This window comes from Aythya fuligula, chromosome 2 (assembly GCF_009819795.1).
Source record: "Aythya fuligula isolate bAytFul2 chromosome 2, bAytFul2.pri, whole genome shotgun sequence".
NCBI lineage: Eukaryota > Metazoa > Chordata > Aves > Anseriformes > Anatidae > Aythya > Aythya fuligula.
Window position 1 is genome coordinate 47,976,927 of NC_045560.1, and position 26,090 is coordinate 48,003,016.

The 26,090-nt window shown below is 43.4% G+C and overlaps 1 protein-coding gene across 2 annotated transcripts in view; it reads right to left on the bottom strand.

Annotated features, from left to right (window-relative positions):
- Nucleotides 1-26,090, bottom strand: part of CTDP1 (CTD phosphatase subunit 1) — a 109,135-nt gene that overhangs the window by 76,830 nt on the left and 6,215 nt on the right. Inside the window, exon 1 of one of the 2 annotated variants that reach the window (XM_032181767.1) lies at nucleotides 8,628-8,739. The exons of the other annotated variant lie outside the window; for it this stretch is intronic. The gene's annotated coding sequence lies outside the window, so the exon portion shown is untranslated. Of the gene's footprint in view, nucleotides 1-8,627; nucleotides 8,740-26,090 lie in introns of those variants that run through there. 2 annotated transcript variants of the gene reach the window in all.

The following is a 26,090-nucleotide window of genomic DNA, read 5'->3' on the forward strand; positions in this document are numbered from 1 at the left end:
GGGGAAAAGATGCAAATATTTGTAAACAAACCAAAACACATGGGTAAAATGCAGGCAGATTCAGCACCTCACTTCCTGGAACTGTCCCCCGACAGTGACCAGGCCACTGCTGTTAGCATTTACCTCCCCTGTTTGTTCAGGACTAGCTGGAACACCTTCATGCTCTGGAGACTGTGCTGTGCCTTTCACAAAGTCTTTTTTAAATGAACAAAGCACTGGCATAAAAAAAAGAGGGCAATTTGTCAAGTGTGTAAGTGGGAAAACTGACAATTACAGGTCCTAAAGCTATCACCTTATACTTGCTTGTACTTCACTACCATCTATCAAAAGCCAAGGAATTTCTGAGTTTCCTTGGATCACTACAGTATGAAGAAATACCACAGGTGTCCCATACTCCTCGGTTGTCGCTATGTTGTCACTTCAAGCTGTTGTCCTCCATCTGATGCCATATGATTTTGCAATTAGTATCAGACGTAAAACTGTACTAACACATCAAAAGAAGACTCCAATGAACAACTAATCAAACTCTTCCCCCACCCCACACACCATCCTGCAGCATGCTCAAGAAGTTATCAACAAATTGTGAGCAGGTAAAAATAGCAAATACACACCAGGCTTGTGATTATTAATACCAGGTATTACTCAATCGTCCAACTGATCTAGACCACATAGTAATACACAGTATTTTAGCTGTCATAAGACTAGAGTGGCAGATAACTGAAATCTCATTCAGCTTAAAGCCTGTTTCTACATTTTAATCGACTGAAATTTGTGAAAAACTGATGTTCTTGTTAGCTTACATCAGAATAGTGTTGAGTGGCGTGTGGCTGTAGCACCTCAAAGAGCCCTCAAGCCCAACTCACTGTAACTTCCAACCACAGCTTCTATTATATAGGACTCTAGTTTCATAGCAAGGATTTTTCAAGCATTTAATCATCCTGAAACAACCACAAAATATTAATTCATAGATATTTAACCATCAGATTTTATTTTTTTAAACTCTTGAAAATATCTGCCAAGAAGCAAAGTCCTTGAACAATCAATTAAAAATACCTTGGATGACAAGTACAGGGTTTTCTTGAACCACACATCGATTAACTTTCATGTAAGTTACAAGACAATGGTAAGTCACAGCTAAACTGCTGCAAAGCCAAGTGGCAACCATCCCAGACTTATCCCACCTCCAGTGCACAGGATGATCCCAGATTTTTTTCTGACACCTCTCCCCCTACTTTAGAAAGCTGCATCTATTAAAAGGAAACATTACATCATCCCCAAACTTTTGACTACTTTCTCCCTTCTCAAGAAGGCCACACTTAAGCTATCATGGTCCTTTCATCCATTATTCCCAAACAACAAACAAAATAGGAGAAAGCTTATTACGGGACGCAGAATCCTCAAGTCTATAAGCTTCTTCCTTTCCTTTTTTTTTTGGATACTCTTTTATCTTGATACATCCTTCTGCACACACACACACCTATACAGGAAAATTTAATTACTCTTAACACCCTTAAAAAAGGTTTACAAACAAAACTGTCATGGGTTACATAGCACTGTTCAAGGCAAGGAGCAGCAGTTCCAAAGCTGGGAACACCCGTGTGCCTTACTATGCTGTAGGGATAACCAACAGCATCATGGAAGTGCCAAATTCTGACAAATACTCCAAAACCAGAGTGCAACAGTTTAAAAGGGTATTCAGCATAAAAAGGGAAAAATACTATATATATCTACAGATATGTTACCTAGAAGGTTAAGTTCCCTTCCTGTTTTAAAAATGCCTTCTTTGTCTAGGACCACTCATCCACTCCCTCTCCTGAGAACGGTAATTCATGTAGTTTACTTCGCTAACCTCGGACCAAGAAGTTTTGCCTTACACACCAGCTGAATGCTACAAGTTTTTGGATGCAACTTTTAAACACGGAAGCACTACAATGCAAACACGTGCATTATTCAGTTCTACTCTGCATGTCTGATGCCACTATTGTATTCGACTGCATTTCTCAAAGCACTTGCAGGAAGGCAAGAAAAAACAGTTTGTTTTTTTAAGATTAGGAGCAAAATAATACCTTGGCAGTATCCCATCTGTCCTTTAACTTTAAAAAGCATACTAAGAAAAACATTTTCACACATCTATAAGAAGAAATCTATGTGGTACACTGCAAGCTTTTTACACAGTGTGTGTAAAGAGAAAGAGTCCTTCTGGATGCAGACAATGCTGATGAATGACATCTTGTACAAGTCAACCAACATCAGCCAAGTTATCCTAGACTTGTTATTTCAATAACATCAGATGACTAAAGTAAAAGCCCCTTCCCATTGCACTTGTATTACGTTAAAGATTAGTCATTGGGAGCAATGCCCAATTAACCAAGTGTTTGAATCCTACCCAAAGGTGGTCTGATGGGGGGGGGGGGTGGGAGGGGGGAGGAGAGGCTCAGCCCATTGACTGATCCCAAAGTCAGAAGGTATCTTTCGCAATGGTATTTTCCCTTACACAATAGTATCTTCCCTAACATCCTCTCTCCCTTAAGAGATGAAAAAATGATATAAATTCTATCAGGTGGAGCTTGAATGACTCTAGCCATACATACCCTTGTTATGAATGGTGTGAAATTTTCTCGCTTTGCTTTTAAAGGTATAGACTAGAAAAACTTAAAGCACAAGCTCAGTGAGGCGTAGTTACACCTTGGAGGCGGGTAGCCTTTGGGATAGAGGTATGTTTTGGTACTATAATGGGCAAAGTTCACCAAAAGGACAGCATTTTGTCAAAAACATGACAGGCCGTTGGCCCAAGATAGCAAGTATGCAGCTTATCAGTTCTGATGGACCTTCAAGTTCCCATCTTATCACAGAGCCTGGCTGTGGTGTCTCCACTCCACTCCACCCTCTGTATAGTTCCTCTGAGAGTCAGCACACCAAGCACCCCCGGTGTGGGCAACATCTAAGGTTGGAAACCTAGGGAGCTTCCAAGAAATGCAGCTACACTCCACCCCAAAAACTTCTTGAATGCTGTAGCTTTTCTTTAGAAATTAAATTTACATTCACATTTTAAGTCACCTCTGGCAATTATTCCACAACTGGAAAGATCACAAAAGCCTTCACTCTTGGTTTTGAAGGTATGTTGGTTTTATTTCTTTAATGTTTTCTTCTCACCCTCTGTCTTTCTTTCCTTCCCCACCCACCCCCCCCTTCTTTTTAATAGGGCCAGTGATGAAGAAAGCATCAGAAAAGATACAGTGTGCTCTCACGCATTTCACTCAGGCTAATTCCTTCTCACCAAAAGGCTACTCTAAGGTCAACAGAAGTAGTTTCTACTAACTGGAAAGAGTTCATCTTTTTGGATAACAAGCACTTCTTCATTAGATACGTGAATATAGGTTCTGGATAAAACACATCATTGTTGAGTATCATTTCACCATACTAGGCGATACAGCAAGACATTCTCACCCCAAGTTTCATAGTAGAAGTTACACACACAGTACTTAACTGCTCCACACCAACAAAGTGATCGCCTTTCTACTTTCCAACAAACTTTGCAGACCAGAAAATGTCTCCTGTTAGCAAGAATATCCTTTCACTACTGTCCAATGGTGAGACTTCCAATTCCGTAGGTCTGGGATCAGCAAAACAATACCTGAACAGAATGTGCAATCAAGATCCTTCAACTGTAACCTGTAACACAATACCACTTGCTTTTCAGGAAGTTCTACTATGCTCCCCTATACGTTAAGGCATCCTCTTCATATTTAAACTACTCACATGTGCTAGAAGACATTAAAAATTAACATTTTTAACTACACAAAACAAAGAACACTTCTCATAAAAATATTTTATTGACAACTTGCTATGAATTATCTTTCATTCTTCTGAAAAAGAGACCCCATAATGAAAGGCTGGTAGTTCTTTTCCTGAACTTTCAGGCTATGAAGTCCCAGCTGGAAATATTTATGTACCCTTTCGGTAGTGTTTAAGAATTTGCAATACCATCAACCCATATTTATTTTTATTTATGGACTTCAAATCTTGGTTTATCAAATTAGCTAAGAAGAGTCTTCCACTGGGTAATACTGACTTAAAAAGATCTGAAAGGCTAGGATCCCTGCTAGGGTCAGACCTTAGGTTAACACCAAACGCACAGTCATCGTTTTATCTTCAGGACACTATTTGTCTTGTAATTAAGAAAGAAACAACATGTAGGCTTGCCTTTGAAAAGACCCTGGTTTTCTGAACAAATATGGTATTGAAGCAAAGCTCAAAAATACAGCTAAGAAACTACCTAGACAGCAGTTGAACAGAAATCCACTGCAGCCCAGGAAAAAGCAAAACAGATTTCCAGCACAGACACCTACAAACACATAGTATTTAAAAGAAAAGAGCTACATTCATCTTATAGATCTACACTGAAATGCATAAAATAGTCCAATGAGCTATGTCACTCTGCTGACCCACAGGATTCTGCCTGTGCTCACACACACTGGCAAAGTCCTTGCGCCCAACGAAGATGACCAACTTGTAGTGAGAACTCTGAGAACAGACATTTCCCTGGTCTGGGAGAAACCCTATAAGCATAAAAGCAACGTGTTACTAAAGACCATCATATGAAATGCAGTATGGGACATATACAACCTCAATAACATTATTTCTTGATTTCAAAGTATTATTAAACCCCTTAAGGACTGCAATGGCTTTTACAAAACCAGTTTGATGTGACCCAAATGCTGGTTACTGCTTGAAAAGCTAATTCTGCCCTCCCTTTCCCCACACTACACTCCTACAGCAGTTACTGAGCTAAATGAGGGTACTGATGAGTACAGATCATTTAGGAGGCTGGGTTGGAAGGCTGAAAAGCAAGAAGGGAGGGCAAGCCAGCTTCAGCTACATGATTTCCAACACACAATTTGGTGCAAACTGGAGGCACACAGAAATGTGAGCATGCCTACCAGCCACCTCCCTCATCAGCCAGAAGAAATCCTGAAACCATAGCCGAAGAAAGCCACGCTGAGGAGAACTACGTGCACAACATGGCTATAACCACACGGTGCATTGTCCTGCCTCTCTCCTGGTGACTTCTGCGCCTGAGGTCCAATTCCAACCAAACATCACTGAGCAGGTCGATTCGCTGAGATAACAAAGGTCCTACAAATTTTGTGAAAATAGATGGTAACAAAACAATAAGAAAAAACCTCAACCTTCCTGCAGGACCCTCCCATGGCATTCGCTATAACATGAGCTCCTATCTTGTTGGATACTAGAGAACTAGGAATAGAAGAAAGTAAGGAAGCCCCTGGCTTTGAGCTTGGACCTTTTTCAATATCAGTTTCAGCCAAACTCCAGACGGATGCATTAAAAGCAGCTTCCCTAATATCAGCACTCACAGTATAAGAAAGAAATAAAGGATGCACAGAACACAGGTGGCAAAGAATGCATACCATAACTTACTATAAAAAATTGAATGAATCCAAATATAGAAAGGAACTAAGTAAATATAGTAAATAAGTATTATTCAACCGTACTGAGTAACGAGATTTTCTTCAGGCTCTAATAAGCTCATTAGATATTTGACAGGATATTGTGAAAAAATTTGCATCTGACCAAAACAGCAAATTATTTTTCTTATAGTTTGTTACGAGTCCCATAACTTCAAAAAGTATAATTCATCTGTATTTTCCTCCTCTTGAAGGCTGCAAAATTAAAGGTATTGAGGTCCAGGGTTACAAGTCCTTCTCATCTTGTGTGGTAAATGAAGTCCTGAGGCTTTGTAACATTAGATAACCAAAGGAAGATTTTCTTAGATTAAAAACTATAGATTATTGTGCTGTTACTTGGCCTTTTTTTTTTTTTTTTTTTAAATAAGAGAACACATTCCCACCTCTTTCCTACTATCTTCTCCAAAAAGATAAAACCTTGGCTTGATCAGAATCCACATGCATTTAACCATGACTTTGATACTCTCATATACTTATTTGTAAAAGAACACATTTTACCTACTAGGGGGTATACAGCAAGACAGAAGAATGTCCAATTTAAATGTACTGGTAATAAATCTTTTGGAAGATTCTGTTAATATAAACCATGCAAGAGAATTTCGGCAGTCCATCCCATCATTAGGGTCTGAAAGGGGTCAAGTGTTTCACATTACAAACATTTACACAAATACATAAAATATTGACCCAGCCCAGAATTGTGACGTGCCAGTGGCAGCTCCAAACTGGTTAACTTTGATGGGTAACTAGCACTAACTATACACAGAGCAGTGCAACACTTTTTGGCATTTTATTTGTTGCTTCTGCCACTGGTGGAAATTATGCTTTGTTAACATCAAAGACCTTCCATTAACTGCTTGCTGTCATGTTATTTACAGTCCTCCAACAGGTCATACTTGGTCTCTCAAGCCCTGCCTTGGCGTTTGATGCACACCTAGCTATGCTTGTATAAGCACCAGCCACCTCCTGCCTGCCTCAGGCTGTCGGTGTCACCCTGCACCATCCCCTTTCTCTGTGATGACACCTCTTTGCACGCCAATACATTAGACTGGATCAAGGACTAGAGCCTGCTGAAAAACTGATGAAGAAGCTTCCTCTTAAGTTCAAGAGATCAGTCATTTTAACTATTTTTTCCAACACAGTGCACGCTAGGAACACTCAGAGAGGATGACACAGACTGAAGAGGACTGCTAAAGCCACGACCTATTCCAACAAGTAGCAAACCAAGTAACAAAAAAAATTAAGTGCTATACGTGGTGTGCTCTTTTCACATGCCTAAAGATTTTATCTTGTGCCTGACAGGTTAAAAAAACACAAACCAAACATTAGAAATGCATCTTCTTAAGAGAACTGTGCTATAAAACAATTATTTTCATAAATAAAGATGGCTAAACCGACATGGTAAGAACTTAGTCATGTTATTTATCCTCAAATAAAAAAAGATTTAATCAATTTACATTTTCATGCTCTAAATAAAAGTAAAAACATTTGGACTAGAAAGAGTCCTACAGCATTTAAGTGTCCTACAGCATTTAAGTGACTGGCAAATATTTGCACATATGGTTTGCAGAGAATTCAGGGCTAAAGTGGCCAGACCCAATTGTTTGAAAGCAGCAAACAGCACCTGCGAAGCCAGAGAGCTTGGATTGGAAAGGACAAAAAAGCGTATCCTCTGGAAATAACAAAAAAGTTTCAGCTATGTTGCCTACCTTAATCACTATAGTACTTTAATAACAAACAACCTTAATATACATCTAAATATTGCTGATAGTTTTATGTTATCATTTCCATTCCACAAAATGACAAGTCACAGGCAAGAAATCAAATATGCACCAAACAAAACCTTTTAAGTTACTGAACAAAAGCAGTGATGTCTCCAATTGTTGACCAGCTCTACTCCCTTCAGGTCACGCTTTTTCCACCTCTTCAATTGAAGTTTTATTTTATATTTATTCAGTAGCTAACATTACAGCATGTAATAAAGAAACAATGCTGAAAGCTCAGACTTCCAGAAGAGTAAAGGCTGACAATAGCCAATACTAAAACCTAACTTTTATCAGTTTCAGAAACAAGCAATTTTGGAAACCTGGAACGACAGTACTAAAGAACAGTAATTTATTATCTAACTGTTTCAAAAGGAAGCACTTGCTAATTACAGTCAAGTGAATCAAGAGCGAACAAACCAACATAAGCAGCGCACAAAAATCAGTGCATTCAAGTCCTGAAGTTTACATTGCACAAAGCTAAACCTAAAGAGCTGCTGTATCAGACCCGCGTATTTTAAATCATTCATATTAACCATCTTCTTGGTCCAATTTTCCCCCCTCAAGCGCTTAGCTAACGTAACAAACAGACAAGACAACTTTATCTCCCCCTCCACTCAGCATTATCAAGATGAATTTCATCACACATGCACTGCTTGAAAATCCTGGTCTGCATTTTTCCAGATGCTTTTATTCTGACCTAGCATTTACGGCACCTTTGCGCTAAACTGAAGGTTGAAAGATCATCCATCTCACGGCAGATGTGGTAGCTGAGCACTGATGCAGCAAAACGGGAAAGCCACAGCCTTACCTCAGAAAGAATAAAGCTCTCTGTAGCAAGCAAAATGCAGCCTACCACAACATTGTAGGGGTTGGAAGGGACCTCGAGAGATCACCGGGTCCAACCCCGTTGCTAAAGCAGCTTCCCTAGAGCAGGCTGCCCAGGTAAGCATCCACATGGGTGTTGAATATCTCCAGAGAAGGAGACTCCACAACCTCCCTGGGCAGCCTGTTACATCTCCTCTGCAACTTATGTTGCTGATAAGAAAACAATTGCTTTTTCCTGACCCTTTGAAAAAGCACAGAGGTTTAGTATGGAGGAATTATTTTTCAGTTAGTAAAGTTTGGGTTTGGGTGCAGCCACCCACCAACCAGAGACCTGCAGTAAAAGAAAACAGCTTGCTGCCATAAAACAGAGGAAGTGCAGGCTTCCGATGGCTTCCTGTTGAGGAAAAACATAAATAAACGTGCTTGAAGCGCGGGGCAGCAACCCACCAGCCCCATTCCACCTAGAGGTGCGCTAACAGCGGTGCCCGGCAGCCCTGCCCGCCCCCTTCCCCCCTGCCCCGTCCCCCGTCCCCCAGGGGCCGCCGGCACTCACCCGGGCGCGACGACCTGCCCGGGCCTGGCGCACAGCTCCCTCACCACGCCGGGCCGCTCGGCTTTCAGCTTGCGCTCGGCCGCGGCCCGCTGCGGCCTGGGGCTGCCGGCGGCGGTGGCGGTGGCTGTGGCGGCGGTGGCACCGGGCGGGGCAGCGGGCCGCGGGGCGGGCGGCAGCGGGGCGCAGAGCGCCAGCACCGAGCCGATCTGCACGGCCGCCCCCACCGACACCTTCCACTCCAGCAGCCGCAGCGGCCGCGGGCCCGGGGCGCGGATCTCCGTCACCAGCCCCGCCGGGCCCTCCGCGCCTCCGCCACCGCCGCCGCCACCGGCCGCGGCCTCCTCCCCGCCGCCGCCCTCCATCCTCGCGGTTGCTATGGCAACGCCGCGCCCGGCGGGGGAGCCGCGGCCGCCCCGACACACACCGGCGGCGCCGACACGCAGCGAGGTCGCGGCCGCCGTGCGCAGGCGCGGGGTGAACCCCGCCGGGCTTAAAGGCACCGCCGCGCCGCGCTGCCCGCGCCCGCCCCTTCCTGCCACGGCCCCCCCCCCCTCCCCGCCTCTTTTGCAACACGCTTCCGGCCTACATGTCCCAGCGTGCACCTGTGGGCTGCGGGGTTTTTGTTGAGGGGCGGGGTGCGCGGGGCATGATGGGGGTTGTAGTCCTCCTGCCTCAGGGCGAGGGGGAATATGGCGTCCCAGCCGTGCAGTGCTCAGTGTTCTAGGGAGTTACAAGAAAACTTGAGCACAGGGAACTCAGCGCAGAATAAGGCCACACACTGAACACTGGAGTTAAAACTGAACGCTGGATATCACAGAATCACAGAATTTCTAGGTTGGAAGAGACCTCAAGATCATCGAGTCCAACCTCTGACCTAACACTAACAGTCCCCACTAAACCATATCCCTAAGCTCTACATCTAAACGTCTTTTGAAGACTTCCAGGGATGGTGACTCCACCACTTCCCCGGGCAGCCTGTTCCAATGCCTCTCAGTAAAGAAGTTCTTCCTAACATCCAACCTAAAACTCCCCTGGCACAACTTAAGCCCATTCCCCCTCGTCCTTTTTGCTTGGACTAGTAGCCTTAGAGCCTTAGTTCTGCTGTTTCCTAATTCCTCAACTTCTAAATAATACTATTTTAATGTTGTCACGTGCATGCAGTAAAGCTACCTCATAAAAGATGAGCTGCTTCCTTTTTGCCTACCACTCCTTCCTCTACAAGACCAAACAATTCTTACTGGGGAGTCTGGTAGTCTCTACAACCTATGTTGTTTCTATTTTCTACTTCTTAATCTAAAATAAAAATAATCAGCCCTGAAGAAACGTATCATTGTCCTTTTGCACATGAAAACTGGCATCTATACCACCACCGGTGACCGCTGATGAGGCCAGTGGCAGTCACTAGAGCTCACCTGGGAGCTCCACCTGGAAGTGCTGCCTTGCAGCATTTCTCCTTGGCTCTCACCTGGCCAATGTTTTAGCTTGCATCCAGGCTTTTTCCTTTTGGGGGGTGGATTGTTAATGTCCTGCTCAGGGGCAGCAGGCTGAGGTCTGCTGCCATGTTAAAAGTGATGCCCAATTCATCGTTAAAAGTCTGGTCGCGTTCAGGGTACTGAACTATCACAATTACGGGTGCACAAATAACAACACAACCTCAGTCTTGTCACGTTCCATGAATTAGCACGGCCACACATAAAGAGTTTGGTCATGTTCAATGAGAACTACCATGGCTAGATTAACGAGTAGTGCAATTTATTGAAGAAACAGCTACACAGGTGCTTTGGATTGCCGGTGATAAATTCACCATTTGCAAAGCACGTGAAAATACCTAGAGTATGAGTAACACAGCCTGGCTACAAACGCATTAAAAAATACGAAGTGAGTCTATAGAGATTTCTAAGTTTGTAGGGGAGGTCCTTGGCATAACCAAGTGCTCAAATCTTACCCAAAGGTCTCCTGATAGGGGTGGGGAAGAGAGGCTCAACCCATCAACTGATCCCAGAAGTCAGAAGGTATCTTTCACAAGGGTATCTTCCCTAACATCCTCTCTCCCTTAAGCTAATTTATATCACTTTTCATCTGTCAGGTGGAGCTTGAGTGACTCTAGTCATGCATACCTTTGTTATGATTGGTGTGAAATTTTCTCACTTTGCTTTTAAAGGTATAGACAAAAAAATTAAAGCTCAAGCACAGTGAGGTGTGGTTACGCCTTGGAGGTGGGTAGCCTTTGTGACAGAGGTGTGTTTTGGTATTATAATGGGCAAAGTTCACCAAAAGGACAGCATTTGGTCAAAAATGTGACAGGCTGTTGGCCCAGGGTAATAAATACAGAGCTTACTGGTTTCAGTGTGCACAAGAACAACCAAGTTCCCATCTTATCACAGAGCCTGGCTCCACTCCTCACTCCACTCCACCCTCCATATAGTTCTTCTCAGAGTCAGCACACCAAGTTCCTCTGGGGTGGTCAACATCTAGGGTTGGCGGCCTAGCAAACTTCTATGGAATGCAACTACACTCCACCCTGGAAGCTTCCTGAATCCTGTCCCTTTTCTTTAAAATGTGAATATAAGTTTAATTTCTAAGTCACCTCTGGCAATTATTCCATGCCTGCCTTATGGGACTGCTCCTATTAAGGAGTGCAAAGGAAGAGGGGGAGTCTCAAGGAGTAGGAGAATTGATCAGGTATTTCCCTATTCTTAAAGCCTTTGTAGACTTCCAAGTCTAGCAAAAAAACCTGTTCCATCAAGATTGGTAGGCATGATAGTCAAAGAAAGACTGGAACAGTATCTGAGGTGGGACAGGACCTCTGGAGATCTATTGATCCCTCATCCCTCAGCTCAAAGTAGGATAACTAGCAGGTTGCTCACGGGTGTCCAGTTGGATTTTCAGTATCTCCAAGGATGGTAATCTCTGCAGCCTCTCTGAGCAACCTGTTCTGGTGTTGAAACACCCTCATAGCGAAAAAAGCTGGAATGTCTCGTATTTCATTTTGTGTTCATTGCGTCTTTTCCTGTTGGTGGACAACACTGAGAAGAGTCTGACTCTGTTCTCTTTATCAACCTTCCTTTCCACCCCAAACACAATCTCAATGTGTTTTTACACATTGATCCCTCAAGTCTTCTCCATGCTGAACAGTCCCAGCTCTCTCAGCTGCTTCTCATGTGACAGATGCTCCAAGTCTTTTAATGTTTGTGGCCCTTTGCTGCACTCGCTCTAGTATTCCCATGCCTCTTTTGTACTGCACACAGTACAGCCCTTGTGGTGTCACCAGTGCTGAGGGGAATGATCACCTCCCTTGTCCTGCTGCAAGCACTCTTTCTAATGCAGCCCAGGATACTGTTGCTTTCTTTGCTGGAAGGGCACATTTGCTGGTTCATGGTCAGATTGGTGTCCATCAGGGTCCTCAGGGCCTTTACTGTAGATCTGCTTTCCAGAGCTGGTCCCCAACCTGTCCTGGTACATGGGGTTGTTCTGCCCCAAGTGCAGGACTTGGCATTTCCTTGGCTTGAACTTGATGAGGTTCCTATTTGCTGATTTCTGCAGCCCAACAAAGTCCTTCTGGACTGTCACCCACTCTTCCCAGCTTTGTATCATCTGGAAAGTTGCTGAATGTGCACTCTGTCCCATCGTTGACATCCATACTGGCCGTAGTGTCGACCCTTGGACAAACCACCAGTGAATGAGTAACTATTGGCAGGACCCTCCTAAAATACTATAAAGCATCAAGGACCAGCTTCATGTTCATGCAATACATATATTTATTTTTCTATTTCTGCCAGAGGAAATAACCTCTTTAGAGAAACCAGAAAAGACAGCAGATTATCTCCAGATTCCCTGAGCATAATCATCTTTGCCCTTTGTTTGAAGATGACCTCAGTTAAAAACAAACAAAACAAAACAAACAAACAAACAAAAACAACAACTGTATTTGTCGGTACTGAATGTCCCCTTATTGTATGTTGTGATGTGAGTCTTGGCAGCAGAGAAGAGCCATGTCATAAAAATGATGTCACTTTGCCCTACAAATATCTCAGACCTATGGTTAGTCTGCTTCCATTTTGCCTGCTAATCTCCCTCACCCAATACTCACATTTAATCTCATGCAGCTTTCTGAACACCTGTGCTTTTTTGAAAGGTGGCCTACCACACAGCTTCTTTGTATTTCAGCATCATATCTATCCAATCAGACCTCCTTGGTTGCATAGGGATAGAAAATATTCGATCCCTTACTGACAGGCTTGATGTATGTAAGAATTCAGTGACTTTGAAGTCTAACAGTGCATAGCCACACAGGGCTAGAATAGGTGATATTATAGGCAAGGAATGAAGTAAGAAGAACTTACTTTGCCTTACCAACACTGATCCATTAACTTATCTCTGGAACAAAGCAAGGGGGTACTGCAGCTTCTACAGCAATGTTAATCTCAGAAAGCCTCTGCAGCCTCTCATTCCACAGAAACTATTTTGTGATTTTCTCTTCACCTGTAGTTGTGCAGACAAAAATCTCAACTGGGAGAGTAACAAATGAAATCTACGTAATAATTATTGTTTCTGGTTACTTTGAATGCACTGAGGCAAAGCTTTACAAAATAATTGCACTGATCAATCCTAGGTAGGTGCAAGGGAAAGTTTCTGAGATGGTGTATAATGAGAACATTAGGGGAAGAATCTGTAATTCCCTTAAGTATAATGCTAAGGAATACACTGTGTTAAAATGCTTGACTTCATGTCTGGTAATACTAGATGACTTCCATCAAGAGGCAGATGTTTTTCCCAGACTTCCGTTCAAAAAGAACATCAGAATTCTAACACGCCTATGCATTTGAATACATTGTGTGAACAAAAGCATATGCTGTAGATACCAGCTTCATATAACTGCCAAGTGAAAGCACTGGGGTTTTAGATAAAGCCTTGTAGGGAAGCATTTCTTGAAAGTGATAGATGGGCAATTTAAAAAGTACATGCACTCAGTACAGCTGACTTCTAAGGAGGTAAAGGAGATATTTGGTAGTTTGTTTACTTAAGTATCTACCTGGACCTGTGAAAAGCATTTGACACTGCCCCATGTGATATCCTTGTCTCTACATTGGAGAGACATCAATTTGATGGACGGACCGTTTGATGGGTAAGGAATTGGCTGCATGGTCACACTGAAAGAGTTGCAGATAACAGCTCAATGTCCGAGTAGAGATCAGTGACGAGTGGTGTTCCTCAGGGGTTGCTATTGAGACCTGTGCTATTTGACATCTTTATCAGTGACATGGACAGTGGGATTGAGTGCATCCTCAGCGTATTTGCCAATGACAACAAGCGATATGGTGTGGCTCATGTGCTAGAGGAAGATGATGGCATCTTGATGATGCCATCAAGAGGGACCTGGACAGGCCTGAGAGCTAGACCTGTGTGAACCTCATGAAGTTCAACAAGACCGAGTGCAAGGTCCTTCATCTGGGTCAGGGCAGTCCCAAACACAAAATAGAGGCTGGATGGAGAATGGTTAGAGTGCAGCCCTGATGAGAAGGACCTGGGAGGTGTTGCTTTATAGGAAGCTCAACATGAGCTGGCAATGTGTGCTTGCAGCCCAGAAGGCCAACCGTATCCTGGGCTCCATCAAAAGAAGCATGGCCAGCAGGTCAAGGGATGTGATTCTCCCCCTCTGCTCTGCTCTTGTGAGAACCCACCTGGACCACTGCATTGAGCTCTGTGGCCCCCAGCAAAAGAAGGACATTGACCTATTAGAGTGAGTCCAGAGGAGGGCCATGAGCATGATCGGAAGGCTGGAGCACCTCTCCTCTGAAGATAGGCCGAGGGACTTGGGGCTGTTCAGCCTGGAGAAGAGAAGGCTCCAGGGAGACTTTATAGCAGTCTTTCAGTGCCTAAAGGGGGCCTACAGGAAACAGTTGAGGGACTCTTTACCAGACAGTGTAGTGACCTATCACAAAGGGTAATGGTTTTAAACTAAAAGAGGGGAGATTTAGATTAGAGGTTAGAAGGAAATTCTTCACTCAGAGGGTGGTGAGGCACTTACAGATTGCCCAGAGGAGCTGTGGATACCCCATCCCTGGAGGTATTCAAGACCAGGTTAGATGAGCCCCTGAGCAACCCTGTCTAGTGAATGGCATCTGTGCCCGTGGCAGGGGGGTTGGAACTGGGTGATCTTTAAGGTCCTTTCCAACCCAAACCATTCTGTGATTCTACGTTTGAAACATGCTTAGCGAAATTTCTCTTAAAAAACGTTACCTTACTTTGGGTGTTCTTGCTATAATAAATATTCAAAATGCATTATATAATGACTCTTAAAGATGACTTGGCTGAATATTTTCATACTCAGATTTTGATGCTGTAATCCTGTCACAGCATCTTTAAACCACACTAATATCTGTTATGTAGTAACTTTGGGAGGATGTAAAGTACAAGTTGGCCAACCTCCTGGAGTCTACAAGCAACATGCAGCAATTTTCAAGAAATGCAAGAAAGAAGACCCTGACAACTACAGGCCTGTCAGTCTCACATCAGTGCCTGGTAGAAATATGGAGAAGATTGTCCTGGGAGTTACTGAAGCACACCTGGGGACAATGCACTCATTGGTCCCAGCCAACATGGGTTCACAAGGGATAGGTCCTGTTTGACAAATTTGATATCATTTTATGATAAGATCACCAATCCAGTCGATCAAGGGAAACCAGCTGATGTGATCTTTTTGGATTTCGGTAAAGCTTTTGACACAGTATCCCATAGGATCCTACTGGACAAAATGTCCAGCATTCAGCTAGACAAAAACATCATCTGATGGATGAGCAATTGGCTGATGGGCAGGGCTCAAAGGCTTGTGGTAAATGGGGCAACATCAGGTTGGCGGCTGGTCACCAGTGGGGTCCCCCAAGGCTCCATTTTAGGGCCAGTGCTCTTCAGTGTTTTCATAAACGATTTGGATGTAGGACTAGAAGGTATTTTGAGTAAGTTTGCTGATGATACTAACCTGGGAGGAGTTGCTGACTCTGTTGAGGGTGGAAAGGTCTTGCAGAGAGATCTGGACAGATTGGAGAGCTGGGCGACCAACAACCTCATGAAGAGCAAGGTCCTGCACCTGGGATGGGGCAACCCTGTCTTTAGGTACAGACTGGGGGATGAGACGCTGGAGAGCAGCCCTGCAGAGAGGAATCTGGGGGTTGTGGTTGACAGCAAGCTGAACGTGAGCCAGCAATGTGCCCTGGCAGCCAGGAGGGCCAACCGTACCCTGGGGTGCATCAAGCACAGCATTGTTAGTTTTTTGAGGGAAGTGATTGTCCCGCTCTACTCTACACTGGTGCGGCCTCACCTCGAGTACTGTGTGCAGTTCTGGGCACCATAGTACAAAAAGGACATGAAACTGTTGGAGAGTGTCCAGAGAAGGGCTGCAAAGATGGTGAAGGGCCTAGACAGGAAGACGTATGAGGAGTGGCTGAGCTCACTGGGCCTGTTCAGCCTGGAAAAGAGGAGGCTGAGGGGAGACCTCATTGCAGCCTACAGCTTCCTCACCAGGGGGAGTGGAGGGGCAGGCACCGACTTATTCTCTTTAGTGACCAGTGATAGGACCCATGGGAATGGTGTCAAGCTGAGGCAGGGAAGGTTCAGGCTGGATATCAGAAAGAGGTTCTTCACTGAGAGGGTTGTTGCACACTGGAACAGGCTCCCCAGGAATGTAGTCACGGCACCGAGCCTGTCAGAGTTTGAGAAGCGTTTGGACCGTGCTCTTAGTCATATGGTCTGAATTTCTGGGTAGACCTTTGTGGTGCCAGGAGTTGGACTTGGTGATCTGTATGGGTCCCTTAAACTTGGGATATTCTATGATTCTATGTACTTACTGAAATCTGCAAATGGATAAGAGCCACAAAGCACACAGTGTGTACCTCACTGTTCCCAGGAGAGCTGTGGCTTGCTTTGCAGAAGGATGTGACAGCAGCTTGACAGCAATCTGAGGACCCCACTCCATCCCAAAGCCGGGGTATGCAGCTGCAATGCAGGGTGTCTGAGCAAAGTCACTCTCCTCATTTGCCTGTAGGTGAGGATTTGCATGAACCAGCTACCCTGGTGCTAGACAATCCCATTGCCAATTACACGATTGGACTAACTCCTGGACTACTCAGGAGTTACACAGAGGTTGTTCAAGAGTCCCAGATCAGCCAGTCGCTATGGCAGGGAGTTAATAGTCATTTACATCCTAAGTGCAAGAAGTTTGTAAGGTGGTATTGCATTTTGATATATTCCAAGAAATTATGGAGATATTTAAAAGCTCTCACAGCTCTTCTGTGCTATATACATCCAGACACCTCATTGCACCCACTGTGATAACCAGTGGCAGATTTCACTTGGGGAAGTGAAATAACGTCATCCTGTTTTTTGAGAGTTTCCAGTAGAAAGTTAAGCTTTAACCTCCTGAAAAGCCTGGAGGACTTATCATCAGAAGCCATAGCAGCTTTTGCTCCATGTGAACACCCTGTGTAAAAGAGGTTTGGGTTGCTTCCATTGTGGCAATCCTTTCCTGTTTCTAGTTTCTTGACTGCTCAGCCAAGGACCTTCTGCCAGGTTTTCTGCTGGCTTTTGCAGATGCAACTAAAGGAATGAATTTAACACAAAGAATACAATAAAATGCACATCTGGGGCTTGATCTCACTCACACTGAACTATTACGAATATTGTTAATTGCCTTCAAAAGGAGAAAATACAAATTATTAGCACCACAATAATCAATTTGCAGGCAGCTTAAATGTGTGCTTTCACCAACTTTTACATCACCTGGCTCTTTTTTGAAAAATGCAATCTTCATGCTCAGATATTTCTGGCAAATACATTTGGCAAAGCTCTGTGCTCTTCAGTGGAAATATAGAAGAGGCTAATTTAGCTTCTCAATTTTTGTTTTTCTTGGGCAACCTGAAAGAAAAGGATATATAAAAAAAAGAAAAGTTTGTTACTTTCCTCCCCCTCTGCCCCTTCTCTACAACAGGAGTTAGTTTTACACTGATGAATCTGCATAGGTATATTTTTAGGAGTGCAGAAAATTTTTGCATGGCCCTATATGTCAGTATACAAACTGGCTCAGGCCAGCTCATCCATACAAGAGATTATCACATACACACCTACATGAGTATGGCTACTCGTACATACCTCAGCACAGACACATCCTTTTGGTCCTGCCCTTGAAAACCCTTCAGGTATTTGTCCTTAGTCATAATGTAAACCATAATTTACTTTGTTGAGGCTACTCCCCTGGTGCCATGACAGTCAGGCTTCACATCTTGGAGCTCAAAGATTTTTGAAATGTGTGACTTGGAAGCGCTTCTCCCTGTCCTTAGCAGGGATATGTAAAACTCAACATCCCTTCCCTCCTCTGCAGAAGGACAATATATCAAGGCATTTTCTTGTTGATTCATTTGGGACAAAAGTGAATGGAAGCTAATAGCAGAAATTTTTGTGCCGTAAGAGCAGAAATTCATTCAAGCTCTAGAGCAGACCATCAGCCAGAAAGGACAGATAAATTGTCAGGCAGTTGAAGCTGTTTGTGACTGCAAAACTTTAGAGCAGTTATTTGCAGCCTGTGTTCAGCAGACTCCTGTGACCTGTTGAGGTCCATTGGTGGTGGTTAACAAAGACACTTTGCTGCCTAATAATCTACAGGTGTGAATGTCCTAGGGGGTCCCTACCTCCACTGGAAAACGTACAGAGATGAAAAACAGCAAATAGTTGAAAAACCCTTCTTAACAGATGTGAGAAATGTTTTGTGACCAAAACCTTTTACCTTTCCCTTCCCTTTAAAACCACTGCCACGACTCTTCAGCCCAAGAAAAAAAAAAAAAAAAGGTTTTGAACATCTTTTGGAGACGGGCAGGTGGCAGCAATGAGGCTGGATAGCGCTGCTTGTGCTGTGCACCGTGCCCACAAGGTGGCACAGCCGGACTGCTTTCTGCAGCGGTAGTGGCATACATTTGTCTGTACTTTACCTTAAGCAAAATGCCGCCGTGTTCTTTGAGAAATAAAGTTGAAAATACTGAGTGTAACAGTTCTTATTTCTGCCAGAAAAAATCTCCACAAGCCTATTTAGAACACTAGGGAAGAATCCACTCAACTGGGAAATAAGAAGTATATTTTTTCATCTGCATAGGAGCAGGTAAAACGGATCAGGTAGAATTTAAACCAGTTTAGAAGAGGATTGAAGGTAACACATTCGTGCTTGTGGTGGATCAAGCAAAGTTCAAAAAAAGCAAGAAGGGATAAAGGTGTAAAAAAAAGAATAAGCTGTATGCAGTGATCTTTAATCAAAGGAAAAAAAACATAGCACGGCAAAGAGATAGGCCAAATCAAAAGTGACCTAGAACAGAGCTGCCAATAGAAGTGATAACAAAAAGTCATTTGGTATAGTGCATTGCTGAGGAAAGATGTGCCTGGCAACAGAACAGCCACAAACAGGTGAGAACAGGGTGAGGCAGGCACCACTTTTTTTTTTTTTCAAAGCAGGGATGAAAACAAGTACATCTGAAATGGAGGGGAGAAGATGGTACAGCTGCATAAACAATCAAAGAAGACATACCATATGCTGCATTAGCATAAGAGACAAGCATGGTAGCTTAACCAACCATAAATTATGGCAGTAACATTAGGTGTAAGTACCTGGTTTGGTGGAAGTGCAGTTCCATGCTCATTGCTAAGGAACCCATAATCATATGTTGAGACACTCAGAAACAATGTGGGTGTGCAAAACGAGGGTTAAGTCCTTCTTCCCTCTTTATCTGAAAACTTTCTACATAGTGCTGAGATTTTTCTTTCTCATTACTTCAGGAATATCTTGTGGGAGAGATATTCTGTCCTCTTTATGGCAAAATTTGGACTCACCCTGATGCTGCTGATAGACAGTTTTTAAATAGAAAAAAAAAAAGGTCTTAGTGATTCAGGCAGGAGCCTCAGTCAGTATACATTGCTCTATGGGCCAATTTCTTACAGCTTTTGACACATTACACAGATGGAGAAGCCAGCTCTGAATTAACACAGTCCTGGATCATGCAGTCTTTTACAAGACTCCTATGTGTTTCCTAAGGGAGACATACTGAGAGCTAAGAACCCACAGTATCCCAGGGTACCCTGTCACTGGTTTTTAGACAAATGTATGTATTGTATGCATCTCAGTCTGACAAAAAGTCTCTGTTTTAGAGATGCAAGTGAATAGGGTATGTGTCTGCTGAGGGTGAAGACAGTGCTCAGTATACCAACTTCACTTTTTTTTTTTTTTTTATTGTAGTGAAATCACAGTCTAGTAAAAAGAGCAAGCCTTCAATGTGAAAGCACCTATCAGAACCATCCTCATGCAGAGTTCAAGTACAATCAAGACTTTCTAGCAAACATTTTACTTTTCAACTGCATATTTTGCACACTATTTGCATGAAATCTCTCTCTTTCCCTTGTTGGCTGACTTCATGCCCTTTTGGCTTGTCCATTTTTTCCTTTTTATGCCTAGTGGTGATTCACTGGAAAAAAATCCATTTAGCCAGTGAGCAGGAATTTATGACCTATTTACAAGTGAACTTCACTATACTTTTCATAGGCCCAAATCAACATTAGGAGAATCCCCAGACTGTCTTTTAGCTGACCATTAGTTGCAAGTGATCCCCAAGGACTCAGCTCCAGGCTATCTGTACTTTCCTCACCTGGCCTGCCATACCACAGCTACTATTATTCACCATTTGACCACCCAGACTATTTTCCCTTTCTTTTGATTAAGAACCTACATTCCTGGAGATGGACAACGTGTCTTCTGTAGAAGATACTGGATGCAAAAGAACAGTATTTGATATTCTACTTTCTGCTTCTTGGGGCAATTCCTGGTGTAACTCTGAGAAAGCCAGCAGACTTCTGGCACAGCAGTGAAAAGAGGGTGTCAGTAAAAGCCTGGGGTATATGGAAGGTGCTCACAGCAATCTCCCTGAGATCAGAAAAGTTGTAACCCTAGCAAAGATTTGGAAAGGCCTGGGAGGCACTGCTTGTGAGGAACACAACCATCAAGCTAAGGGTGTCATCTTTACAGAATTTTCTACCTCTCCTAGAAAGTGAAACGCCGAGTACCATTACCACAGAGCTGGTACTTGAGCTGTTGCCAGCTCTGCTGCACAGCTGTCAGATTTCACAGAAGATAACTTGCAATCCATGAGCTAGACAAATTCATGTTCTCCTAACTTTCAACACATGGTGGCAGTGCAAGATTTTAATTTTCAGCCTCTGTTGATGTTGTGTGTGTGCACGCCTTGTGCGTGTGACAGCATAGTTAGGCAGAAAATTAAAAACAGTAGTGCTTTTTTCCATTTTGAAAACAAAGATGTAGTAGTTTCCTGTCAACTAGAACTGGATTATGAAAACACAAAGCCAATATGAAAACAATGCTGTGCGTGAGGTATTGCCATAAATACCACATTTCATAAATGCACATCAGCTTTGTTTCTATGCTGACTACGCATTTAATCAATTTACACTTTTTTTTTTTTTTTTTTTTTTTTACTTTTCAGTATACAACTTGTATTCCAAAGATGATATATCTTGAGTGTCTTCTGAATTCAGGGACCTACTGTCCTAATTGCATCCTTGGCCTGTGTGCTAATGTACACTCTGCCAGTAAGACTCCAAAGCATGTGGAACCTGAATATCCCCTGATACAGCTTCAAGCTATTCCCTCAGGTCCTATCACTGGTCACTAAAGAGAGTAAGTCGGTGCCTGCCCCTCCACTCCCCCGGTGAGGAAGCTGTAGGCTGCAATGAGGTCTCCCCTCAGCCTCCTCTTTTCCAGGCTGAACAGGCCCAGTGAGCTCAGCCACTCCTCATACATCTTCCTGTCTAGGCCCTTCACCACCTTCACCATCCTCGTATCCTTCCTCTAGATACTCTCCAACAGTTTGATGTCTTTTTTTGTACTATGGTGCCCAGAACTGCACACAGTACTTGAGGTGAGACTGCACCAGCACAGAGTAGAGCTGGACAATCACCTTTCTTGACCGACTAGCGATGCTGTGCTTGATGCACCCCAGGGTACGGTTGGCCCTCCTGGCTGCCAGGGCACATTGCTGGCTCACGTTCAGCTTGCTGTCAACCACAACCCCCAGATCCCTCTCTGCAGGGCTGCTCTCCAGTGTCTCATCCCCCAGTCTGTACGTAAAGACAGGGTTGCTCTGTCCCAGGTGCAGGACCTGGCACTTGCTCTTCTTAAACTTCATGAGGTTGTTGATCGCCTAGCTCTCCAATCTGTCCAGATCTCTCTGCAAGGCCTTTCCACCCTCAGCAGAGTCAACAACTCCAAGTTTTGTGTCTTCAGCAAATTTGCTCAAAACACCTTCTATTCCTACATCCAAATAATTTATAAAAACACTGAAGAACACTGGCCCTAAAATGGAGCCTTGGGGGACCCCACTGGTGATTGACCATCAGCCTGATGTTGCCCCATTTACCACAAGCCTTTGAGCCCTGCCCATCAGCCAATTGCTCATCCATCGGATGTTGTTTTTGTCTAGCTGAATGCTGGACATTTTGTCCAGTAGGATACTGTGTCAAAAGCTTTACCGAAATCCAAAAAGATCACATCAGCTGGTTTCCCTTGATTGTCTGGATGGGTGATCTTATCATAAAATATAATATGATAAAATCATATTTGATATCATAAAATGATATCAAATTTGTCAAACAGGACCTATCCCTCGTGAACCCATGTTGGCTGGGACCAATGAGTGCATTGTCCCCAGGTGTGCTTCAATAACTCCCAGGACAATCTTCTCCATATTTCTACCAGGCACTGATGTGAGGCTGACAGGCCTGTAGTTGTCAGGGTCTTCTTCCTTGCCCTTGGCACATTTGGATCTCAGTTTGAACACAGACAAAAGAAGGCCCGGCACTCTCAGCTCTGGTCTCTATTCAGCAAAAGCTCTGAAAGGCACAAGTGGGGGAATGAGCTTTTGTCACCTATTTGCTCAGGCTGTTGCTGGAGAGAGACAGTTTGAGCTTTTGTTTTGATGTTAAGGGGCTCTTCAAGTGTCAGTGTTGCTACTTTTTAAAGCCTATGTACATGTGTTTAGTGGTCCCAATAGTCCCCTGAAAGATAAACATAATGTACAGTTCAGCAGTGCTGTTTGAAGTGTAATAACGTCTTCACATAACTGCAGCAGGGCAGCACTTCTGCTTTCTCCCCTTCTCAGTAATGGGCAGTTTTATGTTTCAGACAGTTTCTGGGATGACTGATATGATCTTGCTGTCTCCGGTACCAGGCTGTATGCAGTGGGAGTGTACACTGGAAGACTTAATGGAGGAAAAATACATTTTCTATAGCTAGTAGCTCCCAGCACTCTTAGCTATATCTGAGAGAAGAGCTACTCTTACACTGTCAGTCTTACACTTTATCTCATATCAGAAACATCTCTGAAATACAGTATTTTTTTCTGCAAGGTAACTTCAAGTAAAATCTCAGTTATGTCTATAAAGAAGATTTTTTTTTTTTTTTTTTTTCCCCAGGACCTTTCTCTCCATCTTTTCTAATGATATAGAGATAACTGTAACCTTTGGTGGTACAGCTAATACTCTCATATGTTTCAAGATGCAGTTTCCCAAAACAGAGACACTGCAGTTTCACAACTACACAGACCCTCAGCATGTCACACAGCGTGTAAGGAACTATGCTTCATCAAAAACCTGTGGCACATGGAAATATTTTGACTCCTGGTGGCAGTGATTTGTATTTCCATAGCAGCCGAACATGGCTGGCTGCAGGCACCATAGGAGCAGGGAAGCAGGGAGCTGTTCTGCCGCATGCAAACCACTGCACAAATAGCCACCACTGCAGGATGTGTGGAGATGTGGGGTGCTACATGGAAGAGTTGGGGGCAGCAGAGGAATGGGGCAGCCTCCTTGTAAATCACTGTTAGGATAAGGGATCCCCCTAGGCGTGATGTCCTGCAAACATATGTGCAAGTAGTTATTCTACCTCTGGAGAATTTTCAATATAATAGAGCCCAGATCAGTAGTGCAGGTGGGGGTTGCAACATAGGTATCAGCAGTACAGATGAGCCAGCAGCACCAGGTCAGAAAGGTGCAGATAGTAAACAGTGAAGATGGAGGCAGACCGCGACTATGGGCAAACACTGCCAGTTGCCTCTAATGCTTTTAATTACCTAAGCTGGAGCTGAGTTGTCCCCCTTTGGAAGGGAGGGTGCTACAGAAGAAAGTTGCAAGGTAGCAGTGCCTATCTCCTAATGTTTTCCTTTGACAGCTGCAGCTAGGGGCTGAATAGGGGAGTGGAAGAGATGGTTGAAAGTAAAACTGAAAATGGGCAAAGTGAAGAGGAAAATAGAAAGGAGGAAGAAAGAGAATGGAGGAAGGCAGGAAACATAGATTATATGGAGATAAGATATTGAGAGAAGACCTATAAGCGATGGGGATGGGTCTTGAAGAAAAACAATCATCAAAGAGCATCAGACCAAGTGGTATTACCTGTTCACAATCACTTGTTCACACACATCTCAGAATTGATGGAAAATGGATGTTAGAAGGAGGGAGGCTATCTCACAGAGCAAGAGGCAGGGTTAAAACATCTGTGGCCATCCTGGTTACAAGAAGGCCCCAAATACCTTGTGATCTGCACCCTGTGGAGATGATACTTTAACACAGAGGTTCTGGAGGTGTCCACAGCTGCACTCCTGGAGCTTCCTTCAGCTGCAGCACCAACACAGAGCAGCAGGAGAGTGGTTGCTGATGAAGATCTCTGTGGCTGATGGCAAGCAGGTGAGTTGGGCAGCTCATCTGCAGGAGCCAGGCAGAGCTGAGAATAAAATCCGGATTTCCTGTGCTCAGTCTATCCACAAGCCCATCACTTCCCCATGCAATAATCTGACATTACAGAAGGTATGGCAATGCAAAGCCACAAAGAAACTAAATTCAGAGAGTAGTGGGCGTATGACTTGCGTGTAATGTTTCCCTTTTCACTGCAAATTTCTCATTTACTGTTATTTTTGCATAGACCTGTGTGACTGAATTCCCATAAAGTGGTCTCTCACACTTCAGGCAGTTATTAGAGAAAGGTAGTCACCAGGCTGATCTGTGCCTGGAAATTAGAGAGAGGCAGACACAGAACAGGCATTTGAGAAAGAGTCTGCTTCACAGGAAGGGATATATGAACCACTCCGGCACAATTCGGCTGTTAGGCAAATGATTAAAGCTAAAAAGGAGAAAAAATGAACTGCTTCCCTGGTTGTATATAAGCTGGACATTTGCGGAGAGTGAGCAAGTGGAGTGGTTATCAACAATAAAGGAGTAATAAAAAGATAAGATCTTTGCATTCCAATTAAAAGAAAAATCATTGCAACAGGATCAGATGTTTTCCCTGGCAAAGAGGCAAAGAATTTCTCTCCAGGCAAGAGACAAATACCTACCTCTTCCATTTTGTCAAGTATTAACCCATAGGCCTCAGATAGTAAGAGGCAGAGAACCAACATAGGAATTTCTACTGCAGATGAGAAAACATGTATTTTTTTTTTTTTCTTTGTACAAATCTGAAGAAAGATTGGACCAATGAATTAATGGGGGGGGAGGGAAACCAAGCTATTAGGAGATTAACATCAGGGGAAACTTTAGAGCAAGATGGCTTTTTTGATGGAGCTGTGTTAGAAATTAAAGAAACCAATATCAGCTTTGCTTCCCCTTCCTGCCACCCCCACATTAGCCACATTTTTGCAAAACATGCCATGCAACATGTACTGATTCAATGGTAAGGCTTACTTCTGAGATAATAATTTTTCTCACTGAGACTTTCAAAGCTCCAAATCATGAAAAACAAGTATAAGTTTAAATGATCCAATGGCAAGTTTATGATATTAAACGTATAGGTGACATATATACAAAAACTTCAGTTAATGAAAAAAAAAAAAAGGTGTGCCTTTTCTTTACCGTTTCTTTCATAGTTGCTCTAAAGTAATTAGAGTGATGGTTAGGGGATAAACACACAATTTACAGAAGAACTTAAAGGACAGATTCTGGATTGTCCTCTCTCTGTGCCAGGCAGAAAGATAATCAGAAAGTGAAAAGTTGGTTTCACTGACTAATCTGAAGGAGTCATTATGAAGATTGTTGCTTTTTACAAAGTCAAGAAATGTCATTGATTCAACTCCTGAGGAGGTCTTCTGACTGTGTAACGAAAATTTCACATTATCTGAAAAATAGAAGTACTTCATAATTTCTTATCAAGTTTAATTTTTAGACCTGATTGTTGGTTGAAAATTTTCAAGTCTGTTTTCAGTGGAAAATTGTTTTTTGTGTATATGCTGCATAGACCTGAAAAAAGTATCTGCTTGCCATGGAAAATGTTGATTAGAATTGAAAAAGTGGTAGTTCTGGCATGTAATGAGTTTCTGCAATCACGTTTATAGATCACAATTTTGAAGTTGTCACTCTGCTGAAAGATGACAATTT